The sequence below is a fragment of the Mustela nivalis genome, assembly GCF_964662115.1.
Source record: "Mustela nivalis genome assembly, chromosome: 8".
In the NCBI taxonomy this organism is placed as follows: Eukaryota; Metazoa; Chordata; class Mammalia; order Carnivora; family Mustelidae; genus Mustela; species Mustela nivalis.
The window spans coordinates 42671680-42694010 of NC_139027.1; positions in this window are offsets into that span (position 1 = coordinate 42671680).

A 22331-nucleotide genomic window follows, 5' to 3' on the forward strand; every position below is an offset into this window, starting at 1 on the left:
TGTGATCTCTCTCTGTCAAACAAATAAAATCTTAACAACAAAAAAAAAAAGTCATTTCCAAGGCCAATGTCAGAGCCCCCCTACCCCGCCCCAGTTTTCTTCTGGGATTTTATGGTTTCAGGTCTTACATTTATGTCTTTAATCCATTTTCAGTTGTTTGTGTATAAGATATGGGTCCAATTCCATTTGTTTGCATGTGGATATCCTTTCATGACACCATTTGTTGAAGAGATTATCCCTTCCCCATTGTGTGTTCTTGGCACCTTTGTTGAAGATCAGTTGACCATATTTACGTGGATTTATTTTTGGAATCCCTATTCTGTTCCATGAGCTATGTGTCTTTATTTATACCAGTATAATGCTATTTAAATTACTATAGTTTTGCAAGGCATATTTTTGCCCAGGATGGGGGAGATAATCTTAAACAGGCTCCATACCCAGTGCAGAGCCTGATGTCAGTCTCAATATCAGGACCCTGAAATCATGACCTAAGCCAAAATCAAGAATTAGATGCTTAACTGACTGAGCCAACCAGGCGCTCCTACAATGTATTTTAAAATAAGGACGTATAATGCCTCTGTTATTCTTTCTCAAGATTTTCTTGCTTTTTGGAGTCTTTTGTACTTCTATATTAATTTTAGAAATTTTTTTCCATTTCTGTTTAAAAATGCCATTAAATTTTGATAGAGACTATGTTGAATCTATCAATTGCTTTAGGTATTATAGATATTTTAATAATATCAACTATTCTAATCCATGAGCAGAGGATGTTTTTCCATTTAGCTGTGTCTGCTTTAATTTCTTAAGCATTTTATGGTGTTTATATATTTTTCACCTCTGGTTAAGTTAATTTCTATGTATTTTATATTATTTGATGCTATTGTTAATGGGATTGTTTTCTTAATTTCCTTTCTGGATAGGTTGTTTTTAGTGTATAGAACCAAAACAGACTGTTGTACGTTAATTTTTTAATCCTGTGTCTCTGGTGAGTTCACATGATTATTTTAATAAATGCAGAAACAGCATTTGACAAAAAAAAAAATTCAACACATTTTCATGATAAAAAACACAACTAATTAGGTTTAGAAGGAATGTGCCTCAAAATAATAAGGGCTATATATTACAGTCTACAACTAACATTATCCCTAAATGGTAAAAACCAAAAGCTTTTTCTCTAAGATAAGAAACAAAAAAGGATGCCCACTATCAAAACTTCTATTCAACATAGTACATGAAATCCTAGGCCAAGCAATTAAGCAAGAAAGAAATAAAAGGCATCCAAAATAGACAGGAAGAAGTAAAACTGTCTCTATTCACAGATGACATAAACTTATAAATAGAAAACTTTAAAGGTGCTACAAATAATTACTGTTTTTATATGTTAAAAAAGTATGAGAAGCACTAATATATATATTATTTTTATATATTTATATATATTTATGTATAATTATTTTTTCTTTTTTTAATTAACATATAATTTATTATTAGCCCCAGGGGTACAGTTCTGCAAATCACCAGGTTTACACAATTTACAGCACTCACCATAGCGCATACCTTTCCCAATGTCCATATATATATATATATATATATATATATATAATTATTTCTTATATATATATAGACATATAACCTTAAAAAATTCCATGTTTATTGTAATTAAAGAAATATTCATGGACCCAAGTGTTCTAAGATTTATGAGTACTGTTTCCTTTATTGAATATATGCTACAGCCATTGAGTCTATATATCAAGTATATTCACACATTCCTTCCTTCATTCATTCACTAATTAATTCATTGATAAGATATTTAGAGAAGGAGTATTTTATGGTGGAAAGTCAGGACATAGAAGTGCATAGCATGCATTTTATTTTAAGAATTCACAATCTAACAGTGGCTATAGGAACACAACCAATTTTAATTAAATGCAAGGAGTACAGTAAAAAAAATAAAGACAGCTTGCCACCAGTTGCAAAGAATCCCATATACTGGTAGAATGAGCATTGCCTATATTTTTACAATTTAACTCATATTTCCATATTGTCTTATATTTTAAGATCTGACATCTTTGGTGTTTCATTTTGATTTCTCAATTTGACTGCATAGAAAGCTTTCTTTCTTATTTTGGCCCTACTGATTTAGGAGAAATAGATCTTATTTTCAATTCTTCTATTGGCTGGGTAGAACACTGAAAAATATAATGGTCCACACATTTCCAATTAAGTGAATATAGACTGAATTTTTATAGTTATTCTCATATGCATATTTATCATTGATACAGGATTTTGAATTTTGTTTCTTAACACTCCATATTATTCTGTAGCTTGATTTTCTCATTCAGCAATCCATCATGAATATTTTTCAAATTAACAGAGATCTAACTTAACATATATATTTTTCCACATTTCTTTTTTCCTTGATGTTTATAGGTGACATTGTTGAAGTGGGAGATCTCACAGGGAGCTATATTTAACAACTGGAATTAAATCAACAGTAAAGAAGCCTAATAGCATGAGGCAAACACCCAATACCTCAGATAAATTAGAAGATACCCACAAAGGATGAGAGTGAAGGTACTTAGAAATTTCTCTTCTATATATTAAAGTTTCAAGTGATTTTTTATATATGTAATCTGGTCGACAGTTCCTTGGTTTGAAGTAAAGTTTTTTAAAATAAAAACAAGGATCTTTCCCCCTCTCCCAACTCACTCATTAAAAGAAAACAAACATAGTAAAATATATCCCTTGTCATAACCATCTAAATCTATATCTTTCTTAAGGAAATTATGTACAAGTTTTATTATTTTCTTTCGTTGTTACTTATTTTTTCTTCTACTTTTTCAGATGTGCTTACTGATTTGCTTATTTTGTGAAAGAAATGAACTATTTTAGGAAAATAACCTGGAAGGGTAAGAGGAATTAGTGGTAGAATTATGAATAGAACCCATAGCTGAGTGAAGGGAGAGAGAAATTGAATTACTGAAGAAGTTGTGATCAGGAGACTAAAAGATAAGCATATTATACTGTCTGGGGAAGCAAAGAAGAAAAGAGTTTTCATGACATAAGGATCACATTACTGTCATGGATGTTTAAAGAGATAGGTCATGAGAGTGGTATCATGCAAGGAGGTTTGAAAATAAAGAAGAAATGTAAGAAAATATTTAGAGAAAATTGCAGGATCAAATAATATTTTGTTATTAATAATACTATTCTGCATTTATTTAACATTTACTCTGTTTCACAGGAACAATTCAAATCTCACAACAGCCTAGTAAGCACCACAGATCAAGTTTCAGAGATACTAGGTAACTGCCATGAAACCACATGGCTAAAAATAGCAAAATCAGTTCAGGGCAGTCTTTCCCATCTTTGTTTCCAAAGAGTCTGTCTGTATTTTCAATGTATGCAGAAAGAATGAAGAAGGCACATTAAATGAGCTACATTTGGATACAGAATAGACTAGCAAGTGGGGATGGACACATTAACAATGATGGAAGGTAATGTCATTACCAGGGGATGTGTGGAGAATGAGATGGGAATTAAAGACTGAATGAAAATAGTAACATAAATAGCTTTACTGAAGAATATGGGAGATAAGAAGATAATCCGAAAGAGATTGTATCTTCCTTGTACATGAGAGAGATACAGTGGTCATATATTGATAAAGCCATTATGGATAGGAACTGAGAAAAAATATATAAAAAATATATAATTTATAATAAAATATATATCTAACATAAATATAAATATATAACCACATATTATACTAATATTATAATTATATATTATAAATACTACACATGTATAACTTTATGTATTGTGTATATGTGTGTGTTTGTGTGTGTGTGTGTGCATTTCACATTTGTTTCTACTAAAGGGGCTTCAACTGTTGTGTGTTATTTAAAAATTAATATCTTTTACCAAAAGGCAAATTGAGAAATTATATCATTTCACATGCATAGAACAGCAATTAGTGCTTGATCTTCCATATAAGTTATGTTCTCTGAAACCTAATTTTTAAGTGTCAGTTATATGATATTCTTCTTTATATTCATTATTCTGAAAATGCCTCAATCATTGTACCACATAAAATGTGCTTCATATAGGCTTCTCATTTCATTGGAGAAGGTGGTCAAATGAATGAATGAATGAAAGACAAATAATTAAAGTTGTACCTCTGTCATTAAAAGTGTGACATGTTGGGGCACCTGGGTGGCTCAGTGGGTTAAAGTGGGTTTAATATATATATTAAAATATATTTGGCTCAGGTCATGGTCTCAGGGTCCTAGGATGGAGCCCTTGCATCGGGCTTTCTGCTCAGCAGGAGCCTGCTTCTCTCTCTCTCTCTGCCTGCCTCTCTGCCTACTTGTGATCTCTCTCTCTCTGTCAAATAAATAAATAAAATCTTAAAAAAAAAGTGTGACACGTTGCTTCTGTGTTCATGCAAATTCCAAAATTCATATTTTCCTTTAAACATGAGTCATGAGTAAATGTTAAATTCATTGTTAAATGAAAATGAGCACTTAATATAATGCACTGTTTAACAGTCACTTCTGTAATGGTTTAGTGATGCAAAGGCAAAATTAAGAAATTAAAAGAATCATACAGACAAGAAAACCCCAATGTTAAGAGTGCTGAGGAGGATGCACACTTTAAAATATTGGCCTATAAGGAGTTAAAAATAAATTAAATTAAAATGGGATCTTAAATACAAAATCTGGACCAATTCATATGTGAGGGATTTATATTTATATAGACATTATACTAATTGACTCACACCATTATAGAGAATGAGAAGTCCTATGATCTAACATTAGTAAGCTGGAGAACCAGAAAATTCAGTGGTGTAATTCAGTCTGTTTGAAGGCCTGAGAATGAGGAGAACCAATGGCTTACCTCTTAATCCAAGTCCCAGAGCTTAAGAACTGGGAGTGGATGATGTCCTAAACTCCAATTTGAATGTATTAACTCAAACAGAGACCAAATTTGCCCTTCAACACATTCTGTACTGTTAAGTCCAAATTTGCCCTTCAACACATTCTGTACTGTTAAGTCCCTCAGCTCATTCATTGCTACCCATCCATATTGGAGAGGGCAATCTCCTCTCCTCAGCATACTGACTCAAATATTAATATCTTCTGGAGACACACTCATAGTCACACCCCAAAATAGCATTTTACCACCTAGCTGGGCATCATTTAGCCCAGTCAAGTTGACATATAAAATTAACCATCACCACTTGTCAACTTGAAATCCATATGAATCTCCTTAAATCATATTTAATATCAAAACAGAGGCAATGACAGGGTCATAATTCCACCTAACATGATATGACTATCCTTTGTACAACTGAAAATACACTAATTCCTTCTCTAGAACAAGAGAAAGTTTTTCAGTGATGTTAATTCTTCTCATACTTAAATATGGATATAAATACCAATATATAGTTAATACATCTTATGTTACATGCAAGGAATAAGAAAAGGGAAAAACCAAGATATTTGCTTAATATATGAGATGCACATGAAAATATATTTTTAATAATCTAGAAAGGAAATACTTATGACAGTCCTCATTTCTATAAGTAGTCGTATGATTGAAGCTGGTATTTATAATTACCTTTGTAAGGGTGTCTGGGTGGCTCAGTTGGGTAAGTGTCTGCCTTCAGCTCAGGTCATGATCCCAGGGTCCTGGTGTGGAGCCCAGCAACATTGAGCTCCCTGTTCAGCAGGAAGTCTGTTTCTCCCTCTCCTTCCAGCTTGTGCTTTCTGTGGTTATCTCTGTCTCTCTCTCAAATAAATAAATTAAATATTTTAAAAATATAACCTATTTCTTCTACTGCTCATTCCATATATTCTTTGCCTTTAGCAAGCATCTCAGCTGCTTCTGTTTCTTTACCTGGTGGTGGGACCAACACCTTCATTCTTCAAGGATCTAAGCCATTAGTAGTCCTGTCTTGACTGGGTTGATGTTTTTTTCCATTGACCTTAATTACAGGACATGGTAATACTAAGAGTTGCCCTAAGCAATTGACAGTACTCCTGACATACTCTTCTTCCCTTCGTTGTGGAATAGTAGTCCAGCTTCCCCTTCATACCAAGGGCCTATCAGCACAGGCAACACAAAACACCATTGCCTGTTGATTCAAAGATATGAGTCTCAGTTTTACCCAAGGTAGTCTTAGTTCCAGTTCTTAGTCTTAGTCTTAGTTCCAGGAACTCTTCCAGTTCAAGGGAATCGGGTTGTATCTTTTGATAAGAAGTATTTCTCCTTCTGGAACTAAGACTTCCAGGCCAGAGTTCTGCCCACCAAGAGAACTTCCCTTCACCATTGTCCTTCAGGGATATCCTAGAAAGGGGCTAAAGTACTGAGCTGTCCACTTTAGGGTGATGCCTGCACATCATGCAGAACCATCTGTAAGACAGACTCAAGTTTTCTCTTCTTCTGTAAACTGATAATGGGGAACTTCTCATGGAGCCACAGGTATAGTCTAGAGAAAGAAGGCAGTGTGATGGAATGGGGATGAGGGACATTTGACCCACTTTTTCACATAACTTACTTGTGGTTTCAGGGCCAGCTTGAGTGTTGGTATGCATACCTATCTTTATGATTTGGTAGGGTACAAAGATATGTGCAGTCACAGGATGCTGGGGCTCCCCTCATAATTTATCTCTCAAAGTATTGGTTAAAGGTCTGTATTTTAGACCCTCAGAATGTAGGTGTGTAGGGCTTAAATGGCAAATCTATTCTAACATTCTATTTTCCCCAAACCTCTGAATCTCTTCATCTATATAAATCATGGCAAGTTTGGCATTTCCAGTCACATCTTTTCCAGTGACCCATCTTTTGGTCCATGTCTCAGCCAACCAACCAAATAAACTATTAGAGTTCTTTCTAACATCCTGAGCTGCAATATTAAATGCAGATTTTTTTTTTCCTAGTGAGCTCATATAAAAAATTTGACCTGGTATAACTTTCTCTTCCTTTCATTATTATCCCACGCCCTGAATATTCATTCCTACATATATCCCCAAGATTTCTGTCTGTATAAATTTATTAAAAATTGTACTTATTTTGGAGTATAGTGCACATCCTCATGGGTCATATACCTCTGCTTTAGGGCCGTGCTGGGACTTACATCAAGTTACAGGTCTAGAAGCAAAGAGAGGTGTTAGGTTTGGGTCCTAAGGAAAATCAACGTAGTCTTCCATCACAACTGTCTCAGAGAGCTATTACCATTTCTTTGGGGGAATGCAAGGAATCAGCTCAGAAGAAGGCAAAGGCTGCTATCACTGGGGATTGGAATGCCATAGCCACTCAAAGTGAAGAGGCTGATCATTAGTTTTGAGAAGGTATAAAGAGATTTATTGTAGGAATTGGCTCACTTCCTATAATAAATTAGGAAGATGAGAAATCCTAATATCTGCTTTCCTCAGGGAAAGGGAGCAGGGAAGCAGGTGGTGCAATTCAGTCTGACTCTGAAGGTCTAAGAACCAGAAGTACTCTGTCAGAGGACCAAAGAAGATGGATATCCAAGCTCAGATAAGTAAATTCACATTTCTTCTGCCTTTTTGTTGTATTCAGGCCTCAAAGAATGGAATGATGGCTACCCACACTGGTGAGGACATCTTGTTTCCCCAGTCTATGATTCAGATGCTAATTTATTCAAGAAACACCCATGCAGACACACTTAGAAATGCTTTTCCAGCTTTCTGGGCATCCCTTAGCTCAGTAAGTTGACATCTCAAATTAACCATTGTAAAGATATAGGTAGATGGGAAGAAAGAAAGAAAGAAAGAAAGAAAGAAAGAAAGAAAGAAAGAAAGAAGTATATGTAGACAGTTGTTCAATTTCAACTTTGACACATATTTCAAAAGGAAGTCCAAAGCAGTGGACTGGAAAAGGAAATTTTTATTAGTTTAATCAATAATTTATAGACTGTAAAGCACACATTGTTGTGTCCCACAATGAACCTCTAATGCCCCACCCCCCAATTTTGCTGCTAATTCTTGTTCTTTTATAGTTCCAGACTTATATTTCCCTACTAGCACTAAATTACCCATCTCTTTCTCCTTTGCTCTGACTTCTTTTTTATTTTTTTTTTTCTGACTTCTTTTAATTATCCTCTTGGTATTGAGGTATTGTAGGGCTCAGTTTTCAGCTTTCTTCTTTTCCTTCCAAAACTAATTTCCACTGGTGATTTCATTTAGTCTCAAATGCACTTTTATTTCTGCTTGGATGTGCAATAGACACACAAAACACAATTCACCAAAATTAAGCATCTGTCCCTGTCCTGGCCCTGAATATTTCTAAAATACGTTTCACCCAGTGTCCTAAGTTCAGCTGATGAAAAATCCATCCTTCCAACTGTTTAGGCTAAAACCATACAGTTACCGTTGATTTTCTCATTCCTTCCATCTCCACATGGCATCATAAAATCCCAAACATTACCATTTCTCACCAGCTCCACATGCTTCATTCATGGCATAACTGAAGGGAATAATACAGTACTCCTTGTAAAGCCATGGAAAAAGATTTCCCTGGTTTCTGGGGATAAAAGTGAGCAACCAAAATGGATGTTGGTCAAGACTCATTTTGGGAGGGAAAAAAGAGGAAATGGTAGGTAAGTTTAAATGGAAAAGGAGAGTTAAGATGATCTTACAAACCTTTTGTGAATTTCAGCCCAGATGTACTGTAAACAGTTATTTGGAATTTGAAAGTAAGATTTAAAACTATAAGATTGTCCTCCCTTATCTGTGACTTTGGTTTCTTTGGTTCCAATTACCATGCTAAACTGTGGTCTAGAGGCAGATGGTCTTCCTTTTGACATATTGTCAGAAAGTTGGTAGTAATTGCATGCTACATCACAATGCCTAAGTCATTCACCTCATTTCATCTGATCATATAGTCATTTTATCACTTCATATCATCATAAGAAAAAGAGTGAGTAGATAGGTATTTTGAGAGATATTTTGAGAGATCACTTTCACCTAAGTTTTATTATAGCATATTGTTACATTTTATTATTAGTTATTGCTGTTTATTTCTTACTATGCTTATGTTATAAATTAAACTTTATCATAGGTATGTATGTATAAGAAAAAATACAATATATATAGGGTTCCATACTACATGTAGTTTCAGGCATTTCCTGGGTATCTTGGAACATATCTCCTGCAGATGGGGGTGGAGGCTACTGTACTAAGAGTCGAGTCAGAAAAGCATCTGGACAAAAAGCTGAAATTATTATGAAAATAAATTCCCTCATTAAAAATGGGGAACTCTAGATTTTTGCAACTTTGAAAAATATTGCTCATTAAAATGTTTAAAATGTCAGCTGGTTCTTAAATTATATTAATTAGAAGCAATGCCAAACACTTTTATTTTGCCTCACATTCATCCTAATTAAAAAAGTCAAATGTTTACTTGAAAGTAAGTTCCTGAGGCTCATCCAAGGGATGTCAGAAAAAAAAGATGTTAAAAAAAAAAAAAACAGTATTTTGTGTATTAATGTCTAAGTAAGTTATATGAACCCACTGGGATCTCACACACACACTACATACTTTTTAAAAATCTTGTGATTCCAGTGCCAAAATATTAAGCTCACAAAATAAACTCTTATTTCTGTTCTATGAACACAACTTTTTAAAATCATTTCTTTAGTAATTTCTTAAAGAAATGGGTTCTCTAGAATACTCAAGTCTAAAAATATATGTTAAGGTCTGGAGAATTAGTAAGTATGAAGCTTCTTGACTGTATATGAAATGAGGATGGAGATACTGTCGGTACATTCACTATTATCTCCTTAACACCTACCAGTTTTTGGTGCATAGCAGACTATCCAAATAAATGTCAAGAAACTCTGAAAATTAAATTGGTATACTAAGGTATGTACCTGCAAAAATTAATTGAATTTCTTCTATAATTTATAATTAAGTCCTCATATTGGCACTTGTAACTTTTCCAAGTATTTTCCTAAGTTGTCTCATTTGATTTTAATAACTCCATAGCACAGAGAACTTTTATTTTACTAATTAGGATACATTAATTGATGTGTACAAATTCATATAGCAGAGCCAATAAAACTCAGACTCATATTTCTTTTTTCTAGGAAATTAATTAATAACTAACTAACAATTAGTTAATTAATTTTTGAGAGAGAAAGAGAAAGAATGAGTGGGAGGGGTTGGGTGGGGACAGAGAGAGGGGGAGAGAGAGAATCTTAAGTGAACTCCATACTCAGTGTTGAGTCCTATACAGGGCTTGATCTTACAACCTTGAGATCATGACCTGAGCTGAAATCAAGAGTTGGATCCTTACCTGACCAAGCCTCTCAGGTACCCCAGGAAATCATATTTCCTAGATGATGTATTTATATTATAAGACACATAAACTAAGTAAGGGATTTCAAAAATTGCCCCCTCTGAGTTACTATTCTGAAATAAAATTTCCACTTACTGTGTTAAAGCAATTCAAGTAGAATATCTAAATCCAATTTTGCCAGTGAGGAATCATTATCATTCATATATATATATATTCATATATATATATATATTCATATATATATATATATTCATATATATATATATATGCTATTTCCCTAGCATAATATTTAGATTTATTGTATGAAATATGAAGCAAAAATAGGCTATTTTGGAATAACTTGTTTCCTGATCATTTTCATTCCTCAGATCCAAGTAGTCTAAGACCAGGAGAAGGAGGAGGATTATTAAGTCTCCCTTAATATTCTGAATAATTCTTTAAGTTACTTGCTTTTTAAAGATAGTTAATTGGCTGATGTGCATTGATAACATATACTAAAGCTATTAATTGAAATATCTTATGTTTCCTACAAAATTCCTGTGAAGTAGGCACTGATATATTCTTTTATTTTGAGGAGGATAGGGAGGCTTGGAAGGCTCAAGTAATTTTTCCAAGTTAAGGACTAAAAGAAAGACTGAAACAGAGGCAATCTGAATCCAAAGCCCTCCTTTTAATCCCATGCACGCTTACCTGAATAAAGGTTGTGTGTGTCTTCCTAGCATATATATGTCAACATATAATCAGTGATTGTTTTTCTGAAAACAATCTGTTTCTTAGTAAATTCCCATATATACATATACAAATATAAATATTTGGCCTCATAATCTAGGTCTAAAAGTAAGTCTTAGGTGAGAAAGAGGAAAACATAATTTTGATAGTTCTATAGCTCCAACAATGAATCAATCAGTATGCTCTTTCTGATTATACTTTGCTGGATTCCATTTTCTAAGTGGTTGCAATCTTGCAGTGAGCTTCATTCCCTGACACTACTCACATTTGATACTTTGTTGTGCTTGTGGTCACTGAAATAGATGAGTGGACATCAGTTTTTATGGGACATCAGTGTCCCAGCAATCTGATACAAAATACTCCTAGGATAGAATGTGATACACAATAGTATCAGTTGGTATTAAAACACAAAAGTTGGCTTTAAATCATTATACCAGAATATTTATAATAAAGTTATATCTGTAAGACATATTACATGTATCTGGAGAGTCTTATTAAAGCTACGTTCAGAAGTAGCAATTAAACAATATTGATGACTTAGTGATGAATCAAGAAACCCAGTGTAGAACTTGGAGACAGAATGCAGTTGAAAGCTATACACACAATTTGGCTGAGTAATTTTCAAAGACATATTTTGACATAAGCAGCTGAGAATGTGTCATATAACCAGGTATCGGGGGAGAGAAAGGCTGAGAGAAAAGAGTTGGTAGCCTGTGCTAAGATGAGAATTTCTGATGTGAAAACCTTATGTTTCAGGGATAATAAGAGTGTTCTTTTAAATGAGACTGTATTAAAGGGACCAACTGAAAGCTGAAATGTCCAAAGCTTGGAATTGTGGGAATATAGAACTGGAATGGGAATAAGAAATCTGTTTTCTCACATTTTTTCTGTTATACAACTTCAAAAAGTCATAGCTATCAGTACATGGTCCAGTCAGTTAGTAGATATATTTTTAATGTTATATACAGAGAACAACAATGACTGGAATTTTTATTAGTGTTCTTTAGAGAAACAGAAGCAATAGGATGTATAGAACCATACAGAATATATACAACTATCTCTCTCTTCTCTCTCACTCTCTCTCTCTCTGAAGAGATCTATTTTAAAGAATCAGCTCAGAGGATTATGTGGGTTGGCAAGTATAAAATCTGCAGGGTAGATTGGCAGGCTGGAGACCCAGAAAAACATGCTACAGTTCAAGTCTGAAGGCCTGCAGTTTGAAGACCTCATCAATATCTGATACAGTTCAAGTCTGAAGGCTGTCTGCTACAGAAGTTCCTCTTGCTTGGGGGCAGTCAGTTTCTTTTTAATTTAGGCCTTCAACTGATTAGATGTGGTCCACCCACATTATGAAGGGCAATCTGCTTTACTGAGTCTACCAATTTAAATGCTAACTTCATCCAAAAACACACTTATGGAAACATTCAGAATAATGTTTGACTACATTATGTGGGTACCATGACCCAGCCAGGCTGACATGTAAAACCATCATAGGAGTTAAAAAGTTTCAGCTATAATTCTTGAATACAAATTATATGGCTGTTTCCTGAAACTGTGGAGACTGTTACTTTGCTTGTAAAATGAGGAAAGTCCTACTTCTTTTGATAATATTTTTGTAAAAAAAAAAAAAAAAAGACAATGATAAATATAAATGTTCTTACCAAAGCATCTGGTACCTGTTGGGATTTAATAAATAATAGACTCATCATTTTTTAATAACATTGCATGTTTGCCCTTCAACTCAATGAAAATTTTTTGCCCTTCTTTTTCTGGACTAAAACTAAGATCTTATCCTTTCATTAGTCTTCTCTCTAAAGTTCTCACTTTCTACATTTCTTGTAAAATGAAATGAATCTCCTATAATAAATCCACTGGATTTCTATTTCTAAATCTTTACTGTAAATTAGCATATCTCTCTCTTCTAATTTGACTTAAAGAGTCACTGATCTAGTTAGATATGTTAATCTTTGAATGTAGCCTAAGTTTTCAGATTAAAACAGAAAAACCCAAATTATCAAGATTAAAAAAAATACATTTCACTACATAATTTATATGTGTGGATTTGTAGGTCAACAATGAATGAGATATTTCTAACACTCCAAATATCTAAAACTATAAGGACAATTCATGGGGCAAGGGGTGGGAAGGAAGACATTTACTCTCTACCAATGAGTTCAGATTCACACTATAAAGGTGGATATTTATTTGGGAGCAATTAATAAAATGTGTCCCTAAACTCTGAACTACTGCAATGTTTCTGACCTATTTACAACAAAAATAGGTCTTCTGAAGGGTTTGAAGTTTTCTGGGTCTGAAAGCCTCAGAAATCAGGCTCCTCCTTTCCATTCTCTTTCAGTTGCCTTTGGCGATATTGGCAATTTAGATATTCATTTGTTCTAAGTAGATGAAGTCCACTTTTATACCTGAAGTTCTAATCCTTTCTTTGGCCAACACAGTACCTGTCTGCAGTGCATAATGAATATGGCCTTGTTCTTGTTACAGTGCACTAAGGACAAAGAAAGACCAACTCAATTCATTATCTTAACACAAATAAAAATCCCCACCTGAATTATTATGTTCTCATTAACTTCACTTAAACTTTGAATCCTTTTTAGTTCATCTTATCTCTGGTTTCCCTTTGCTCCATCTCCATATATACTCAGCTGGCTAAGATTTCTATATTTGCTATGACTCTTGAGTTTTTTCCACTTAACCTAATACTAGTCTCTACTGACTTCATCAAGCCCTTATTACTACATATCCCAATAAGAATGAATTGTGCCACTCATATCCTTGACTCCTAAACCAATGTTACCTATACTCCTCTGTTAATAGCAAGATTTCCAGACAGATTGAAACCTTAATCATATTCTGGATTCCCTGTAATTCATCTGTGAATTCAAAAGGTGGATTTGGCCTTCATTTTAGCAGGGGACCTAACCTGCTTTCTTTTTGCTTCACATGGGTCTTTGACATTTTTTTTTTTTTTTGAACAGTGATCTTTAAATTATAGACTTATTTAGGCTGCTGTGAGCACAGAACATGCCCTCAAATTACAAGTCTATTTGTGCTGGTCGGCAAGTGCATTTATTAGCATTAATGTATCAATTATTTTTAATTAGCTCTTAGAACTTCTCTTTTACCAATTGTAAAGTCATTAGCTGCAATTTGCAAATGAAAATGATCACAATGTTTCCCATGCCCCACATAATAGTGCCTCTCATTATCTAACCCAGAAAACCACTTATTATTTCCTCTTATTTTACTCCCTCTTTTCTTGTTATCTGATAGCCTAACAACCTGTGGAAATCTTAACAATGTGGCAAAAAAGTTTCCTAATTGCTCCTTTCCACCCCATACTGATAACGAGTGAATTTTGACCTCCTCTATTCATTTTCTAGTTTATTTCCCTATAGCTACAACAACAAAATATACTTTTGAAACAAGAATAACAACAAAACCAAAAACACCTGCCTTTGAAACTCACAGTAGTAGATTTGTGTTCAAGACTAGGGAGAAGGAACACCTTTAAACCTTCACTGTCTAGATCATTTCAGACTAGAAGTGATTATAATTTTTTCATTCAGGACAACTTTTTTGTATCTTTAGTTCAAAAGTAATTAATTTTTTAATGTAATTTTAATATTTTAGATGAATTAATAATCACAGAAACATTACCTTTTTTTTTTTTTAACCAAACCAGTTGGTTTATATTTGAGGCAGAAAATAGTGTTACAAATGTAAACCAGGAATAAATTAAATGTATGACCAAAAGATCCAGGTCCATATAAAAAGGACTCAGATTAGTTCATTAGTCAATAACCAAATTAACAACTAGTTCACTTATGAATCAAGGTTAATTTACAAGGACTTTTTTTAAAGCTTAGCTGAGTAGTTTAAGCAAAACTATATATAGTTTACTTGAGTATGCTAGAATACCTAAAAGTTTCAGAACTTCAAGAAGTTTGACTTGATTTACATTTTTGATTATGCTACAAAGTTACCACAAAGTCTTATGCGGTAACAAATATTATTTTAGTGATTTTCAACTCATGCTCCTTTGAGTAAATTTGGATAAGCAGTTCTAGGTTATACATAGAAAGTCTTAGATACATAACCAGGTCATAACCAGGACTATCTTATTCACATGAAAAATTAAATGAAATTAATGTGGAAAATATTAAATACTTTGCATTTTATTCTCCTTATTATTTACATTTTAAAAATACATTAGCCTATATCTCATTTAATCTTACAAAGTCTCAGGAAACATATATAATAGCCATTGTTTTGAACTGAATACACAATTTCTCAAAACTTTCTAGTGACTTCATCAAAATCAATAGATAATTAGGGTTAAAACCAAATTTCACTGATTTCTGTTGTAGCACAAGGCTACTGTTACAATAAGATGTTACGTCTAATAACTAAGATTCCATTATTAATTTAATCAATGCATGAGCTGAATGTCCTTTCTAAGCTAAGTTTTATTTTATTTTAAATATTTTATTTATTCATTTGTCAGAGAGAGCAAGAGAGAGTGCACGCACAAGCAGGGGGAGTGGCAGGCAGAGAGAGAAGCAGGCTCCCCGCTGAGCAAGGAGCCAGATGTAGCACTCAATCCCAGGACCCTGGGATCAAGACCTGAGCAGAAGGCAGATGCTTAGCCTCCTGAACCACCCGGATGTCCCCATAAGCTAAATTTTAAGTAAAAGAAAAGGATATGATAAATATATGTCAAATAATCACATAGAAAAAAAATTGAAGTTGATGTTCCATACCAGGAAGGTGACTCATGATCAAAATATATAAGTTGTAGTGAAAACAAACATGGAAAAAGCCAGGAACTGGGAATAAAGAAAAGAGAGTAAGCATTTACTCAGCACAGCTCATGTTCCCAAGTGTAGTTTATGTTATATGATTTATAACCTTAAATTAAATTAATCTCAGTTTCCTCCAGACTAATAAACTAATCAGGCTTCCAGGTACATTTACAGATAAGGAATGGGCCTATGTCATTTAAAGAAGTTACTCAGGATCTCATCATGGGTAGAATAGTGCTAGACTTGCAACTAGCTCTGTTTTTCATCAGTCCTTCTCCCTTGATGTTTAAGAATATGAATAGAAAGCTTTTTGTATCCAGAAAGAATTTAATATGCATTATTGTTGGTTGTAGGTGTCAGGTTTCATAGGGACTTACATATGTGGTTCATCTTGGCCTGTCACAAGATGAGTAGATCTCTGCATCTGCCTACCTGAATCTTAAAAATGTACATCAAAATGATAAGATTTTGCATAGTAAAAATCTGTCAACAAAACAAATAGAAAACGTATTGAATAGAAGAGATTTACATAGATATAGCTGATAAAGAATTAATATCCAAAATATATGAAAAACTTACACAATTCAACCTGAAAAAAACACAATCCAATTAAAAATGGGAAGAAGACATGAACAGACATTTATCCACAGAAAATAGAGATGGCCAACAGACACATGAAAAGATATTCAATGTTACTAATCATCAGTGAAATGCAAATCAAAGCCACGATGAAATATCACCTTACATCTGTTAGAATGGCAAAAGACAAAAAGACAAGAAACAATAAATGTTGGAGAAGACATGGAGAAAAAGGAACTCTTATACATTGTTGGTGGGAATTCAAACTGGTGAAGCCACTGTGGAAAATGCTATGGAGTTTCCTCAAGAAATTCAAAACGGAATTACCATATGATCCAGTAATTCCACTAATTTGAAAAGATATATGCACCCCTATGTTTTTTGCAGCCTTATTTGTAATAGCCAAGATATGGCAAGATAAAGCAACCTGAGTGTCCAACAATGTATGAATGGTTAAACAAGAGGTGGTATACACATACGCACACACGTGCATGCGTGTGCACACACACACACACACAAATGGGATATTAGCCACAAAAAAGACTGAAATCTTTCCATTTGCAACAATATGTATGATCAGTGGACTGAGAGGGTACAATGCTTAGTGAAATAAGTCAGAGAAAACAAATACCTATAATTGTGCTCACAGATGGAATTCAAAAAATAAATCAAATGAACAAAGAAAAACAAATAAAACCACATTGTTAAACATAGGAAACTGGTGGTTGCCAGAGGGGCAGTGGGTAGGAGGATGAGTAAACAAGGTCAAGAGGATTAAGAGCACACTTATCACAGTGAACACTTAGTAATATATAGAATTGTTGAATTATTGTAGTGAAACTAATATAACATTACATTTTAATTATTCTTTAATTTAAAAAAAAATTATATATATAAAGAGATCTTAACTGAGTTCAGTCACAAATACCATCCACATGGTCTCAATAGCACTTTGGTCTCTCAGGGCTGGACCCTTGAAAACAGGTCCAGCTGTGGGAACTGTTGGCAGAACACACATTCCAAGGACAAAGATGGAGTGCAGAATCTCCTGTTGGGCTAGGTGTAGCTCATGGGTGAATTGGTGGTTATGAACTCTTGATGATCTCAACCAAAAGTTACCAAGAATAGACGTATAATTCCAAAAATTTCTTTTACTCAGGTCCATAGTCATCCATTTAATCTTCCCTTTCTCCTTTCTTTATTAAACAATTATGTTATACCTACTCAAACACAAGACAAAAATAACTAAATTTGAGCATTGGATGTGCCATCCACATAGCAGGCAATGTGCCAAGTGTCTTAAAGAATGCATTATCTTGTTAAATCTTCACTGTGATACAGTGAGTTATACTATATTGTCCAGGAGTCTCAGAAAGTCATCAGGATCAAGGAAATCTAAATCTAAAATCCCCCCCCCACCTTGATGTAAGGAAATAAATCAGGTGATCATCTTTTCCCATGGAACTATTTGGTTCCCTGAGAGTATGGTAGTATAATCAGGAGGTAAGGGTTAATCACCACTGCCAGAAAATTAAACATCTAGCAAACTCTGGTCAGTTTTAGAGAGCTAAGGGATAACCTTCATTCCTGCTACCATGGCTAATTCAGTAATCAAGAGAATACTGAAAAAGAGGCTGAGAGAAGCCCACTAAGTTATCAAATGCCTTGCCCACAGTGTAAATCTTTTGATAAATGTTACATGTGGGTTACTTGTAGCCTCATGTTCTGCATCATACTATATGTTTTCCTCAAATTTCCTTATGGCAAATTCTCCATTTTTTTGTTCTAATTCTTTGGCCATTCAAAGTGTTACATAATTCCCCTTTATGAGAGTAAATTCAACACTGAAAAATATCGGTTGTATTGAGCAGAATGGATAAGAACTTATTCTGCTTCCTGGACAAATTTCCTTTCCCCATTTCCTATAAGTGAAGTTCACTTCTGAGTTAGACTGGGACGCTACTTTAATCAACCTGAAACTGGTACCAATACATTATGCAATGCCATCTCTAAGCCAGTTTTATTTTGTTTTTCTACCTTAGTTAACGGGTAAACTATGGGAAAATTCCTGAGGCCACCAACATTCTAAACTTCAACTTTTTAAAACATATTCTTAAGGACTACAATGCTTATTTCATCAGTTTATATTAGAAGACTTTGGTCTTTGTATCAACGTTGTAACTATTTGGGGAAGTGGTGAAAGATTAGTGGCATAATAATGCATCTAACTTTATTATCTTGTGATTCATTCCTCTACCAATCTCCTTTTTGTAGGTCATTATTTCATCTGGATCTGCATTAACTTACCTTACACACAGACAGAAGCTCATCTGCTTGAATGAAAATGGATTCTAGTATACACACATGCACACATATGCACAGACACATAATTTCCAGTTCAAATTTAGCTAAAATATATACTTCTTCTTCCTTCAGAAAACACCGTAAAATCCATTCTATACACACATTTCCCAGGTTTTAGTTAATTGCTATAGGTCATTTCCTCAGTAATCCTTTTCTTTTTTTGGGATATATCTTCTATTAGACAGTGTGAGAGAAACTCAGATACAAGTATAATTACAGATATAGTGGTAACAGATAATAGGGAAGTGAGGGATATCTTTAAGTACCTACTATAAAGGCAGTCATTGAGGTGAGGGGTCTAGAGTATTTTAAAAAGATAATCCTCAGAAAAGGAAGAAGGAACTTCTTCATATAGGAAGAGAATGGCAGAAGAGGATTTTCAGGTATTAGGGATGCCCGGATCTTCACACATAATACTATTTCAATGTTTCAGGTAGTATTTCTTCCTTATTTATTTGCATTAATATCTCTTCACAGACAGACCAGAAAAAGTTGAGAATACGACTGACAATTTAACTCAGCTGCCGAAACAAATCCCAAATCTGATTTATAGCCATCTCAACTACTCAGTTGTAAGAAGATAGTTACCATTAAAACATAGTCATATATGTTTTCATATATGACTTGAGTTTCAGTTTGCAGTTAAAATTTAATGATTTAAGTTGGGCTATTCTTTTACCTTAAATTTCCTCAGGCATTGAATCATGACTATCATACTCTGTGGCCTTTGCATTCCTGCTCATCACACCCCCGATTACGGGGCAGCAGTTGTGCAGTAGTCAAGAGCAGCTTCTGCCACAGAATAACTTAACTATGTTCCCTTTACATGTCATGTGTTGTGAAGCCCCATGTCAGACTATGAACATAGTATTCCACCCTACTATAAATTGATTTCTTTGAGGCTCTATGGAATAGATATAATTTTCTATTTTGATGTTCTTTATCACTTGAATTCTTTCATTGCAATCAAGATGGTCTGACTGTAGTTACATAATCAGAAGTGCAATTGTTAGAAGTAAAGGATAGCAATCAGATTTTGAAATTAATAATCATCAATGAAGTTCAGACATGTTTAGTTCTGATGCAATTGTATAACAAGAGTAGCATCATAGGGATTTAACAACAAGAACTGAATGATCTCCAAATATTTAGGTGTTTTTATTCATTTCCTTATAATTCATTCTTCAGAAAAAGAAGATTCAATTGTCTTAGATTTCAGATTTACTCTTTCTTTAGGACAGGGAAAAGCTTCATTACATAGAATTCTGTGGGGGGGAAATTAAATCACCTAAAGAATGTCAAGATAATTTTAAAGAGTGGAAATAAATGCTTCATACATGGGCTAAATTTGGTTTATGTATACATCAGGAATATACAGGTCTAAATATAGCTACAAAACCTAAATATGGTTCAAGTGATCTCATTTACCTAACACAGGCACGACTTTGCCACTTGAAAGATCCTTATTTGGTCCTGGTGTTATGATCCGCATCATAAAGTTATAAGGGTCAGAGAATGGAATCTATACTGCATTCACATCTTTTATCTCCCATAGTGCTTGCCTATAGTAAAGGCTTTATAAATATTAGTTGAAAAGCTAAAAAAGAGTGAATCAGAAATGAAAAATATAAAATACAATAAGTGAGATTGGTAACAGGCTTGATGTAATGAAAAGCAGGCTGGAAGAAGCAGAGAAACAATTGGTAATATAGAAGAAACAATAATGGAAAATAATGAAGGTGAACAACAGAGAAAGAATTATGGAACATGAGAACAGATTTAGGGCACTCAGTGACTCCATCAAATGTAATAATATTTGTATTACAGGAATCCAAGAAGACAAAGACATAGAAAAGTGGACAGAAAATTTTATTTTGAGAAATAACAGCAAAAACCTTTCCTAATCTGAGGAAGGAAACAAGCATTCAATCCAGGAGGCATGGAGAACTTTCATCAAAATCAACAAAAGCAGGTCAACACTGAGACATATTGGAATTAAATTTGCAAAATAAAGTGATAAAGAAAGAAAGTCTTAAAAGCAAGACGAAAGAAGTCCTTAACCTACAAGAGAAAATCTACTTCTGGCTGGAGATTTCTCAACAGAAATTTGGCAAGCAAGAAGAGAGTGGCACAGTATCTTCAAGGTGCTGAATGGGTAAAAATTTGCAGCCAGGAATACTCTATCCAGCAAGGCTATCATTCAGACTCGAGAGGCAAAGTTTCTTAGACAAACAAAAAGTAAAGGAGTTTGTGACCACTAAACCAAACTTGCAAGAAATATTAAAGGGAACACTTTTTAAGTGCAAAGGAGAAACCAAAAGTGACAAAGACAAGAAAGGATCAATGAAAATCTCCAGAAAAATGACAATACAAGTATTAAAATGGCAATAAATACATATCTTTTAGTAATTACACCGACTGTAAATGGACTAAATGCTCTAATCAAAAGATAGATGTACCAGGGTGGCCCAGTATGTTAAGTGTCTGACTCATAATTTTGGCTCAGATCATGATCTTAGAGTCTTGAGATCAAACCCACCCCCACCAAACTGGGCTCTGTGCTCAGTGAGATTCTCTCTTTCCCTCTGCTCCTCCCCAACTCCCCACTCACACTTTCTCTCTCTCTCTCTCAAATAAATAAATAAATCTTAAAAAAAAAAAGGACATAGGGTGTGTCACACTGAATTAAAACAAAACAAAACAAAAAACAAGAAAACAAGACACATCTATATGCTGTCTAAAAGAGACTCATTTCAGACCTTTCAATGAAAGTAAGGGTGTGGAGAAATATTTATCACAGAAACAGATGTTAAAAAAAGCAGTAGTAGCAATACTTACATCACACAACTCTTAAACTTTAAAACTTTAAACTTTAAAACAAAGACTGTTAAAGGAGACAAAGGGCATTATATAATCATAAATGGGACAATCCAATGATAAGATATAATAATTCTGAATACTTTACACCCAAGTTGGGAGCACCCAAATATATAAAACAATTAATAACAAACATAAAGGAACTAATTGATAATAACACAATAATAGTAGTGGACATTAACAGCTCATTTACATAAATGGACAGATCATCTAAACAAAATAAACAAGGAAGCAATGGCTTTGAATAATACACTGGATCAGATGGACTAAATATATATTTTCAGAAAATTCCACCCTAAAACGGCAGCATACACATTCATTTCAAGTCCACATGGAACATTCTTCAGAATGGATCATATATTAGGTCACAAAACATGCCTCAATAGATTTAAAAAAAAAAAAAAAGGCTTGAAATCATACCATGCACCTTTTCTGACCACAAAGCTATGAAATGAGAAGCCAACCACAAGAAGAAATATAGAAAGGCCACAAATACATTGAGACTAAACAACTTGCTATTAAACAATGAATGGGTCAACCAGGAAATCAAAGGAAAAAAAAAAAACACATGGAAACAAATGAAAATGAAAACACAATAGTCCAAAATTTGGGGGATATAGCAAAAGTGGTCCTAAAAGA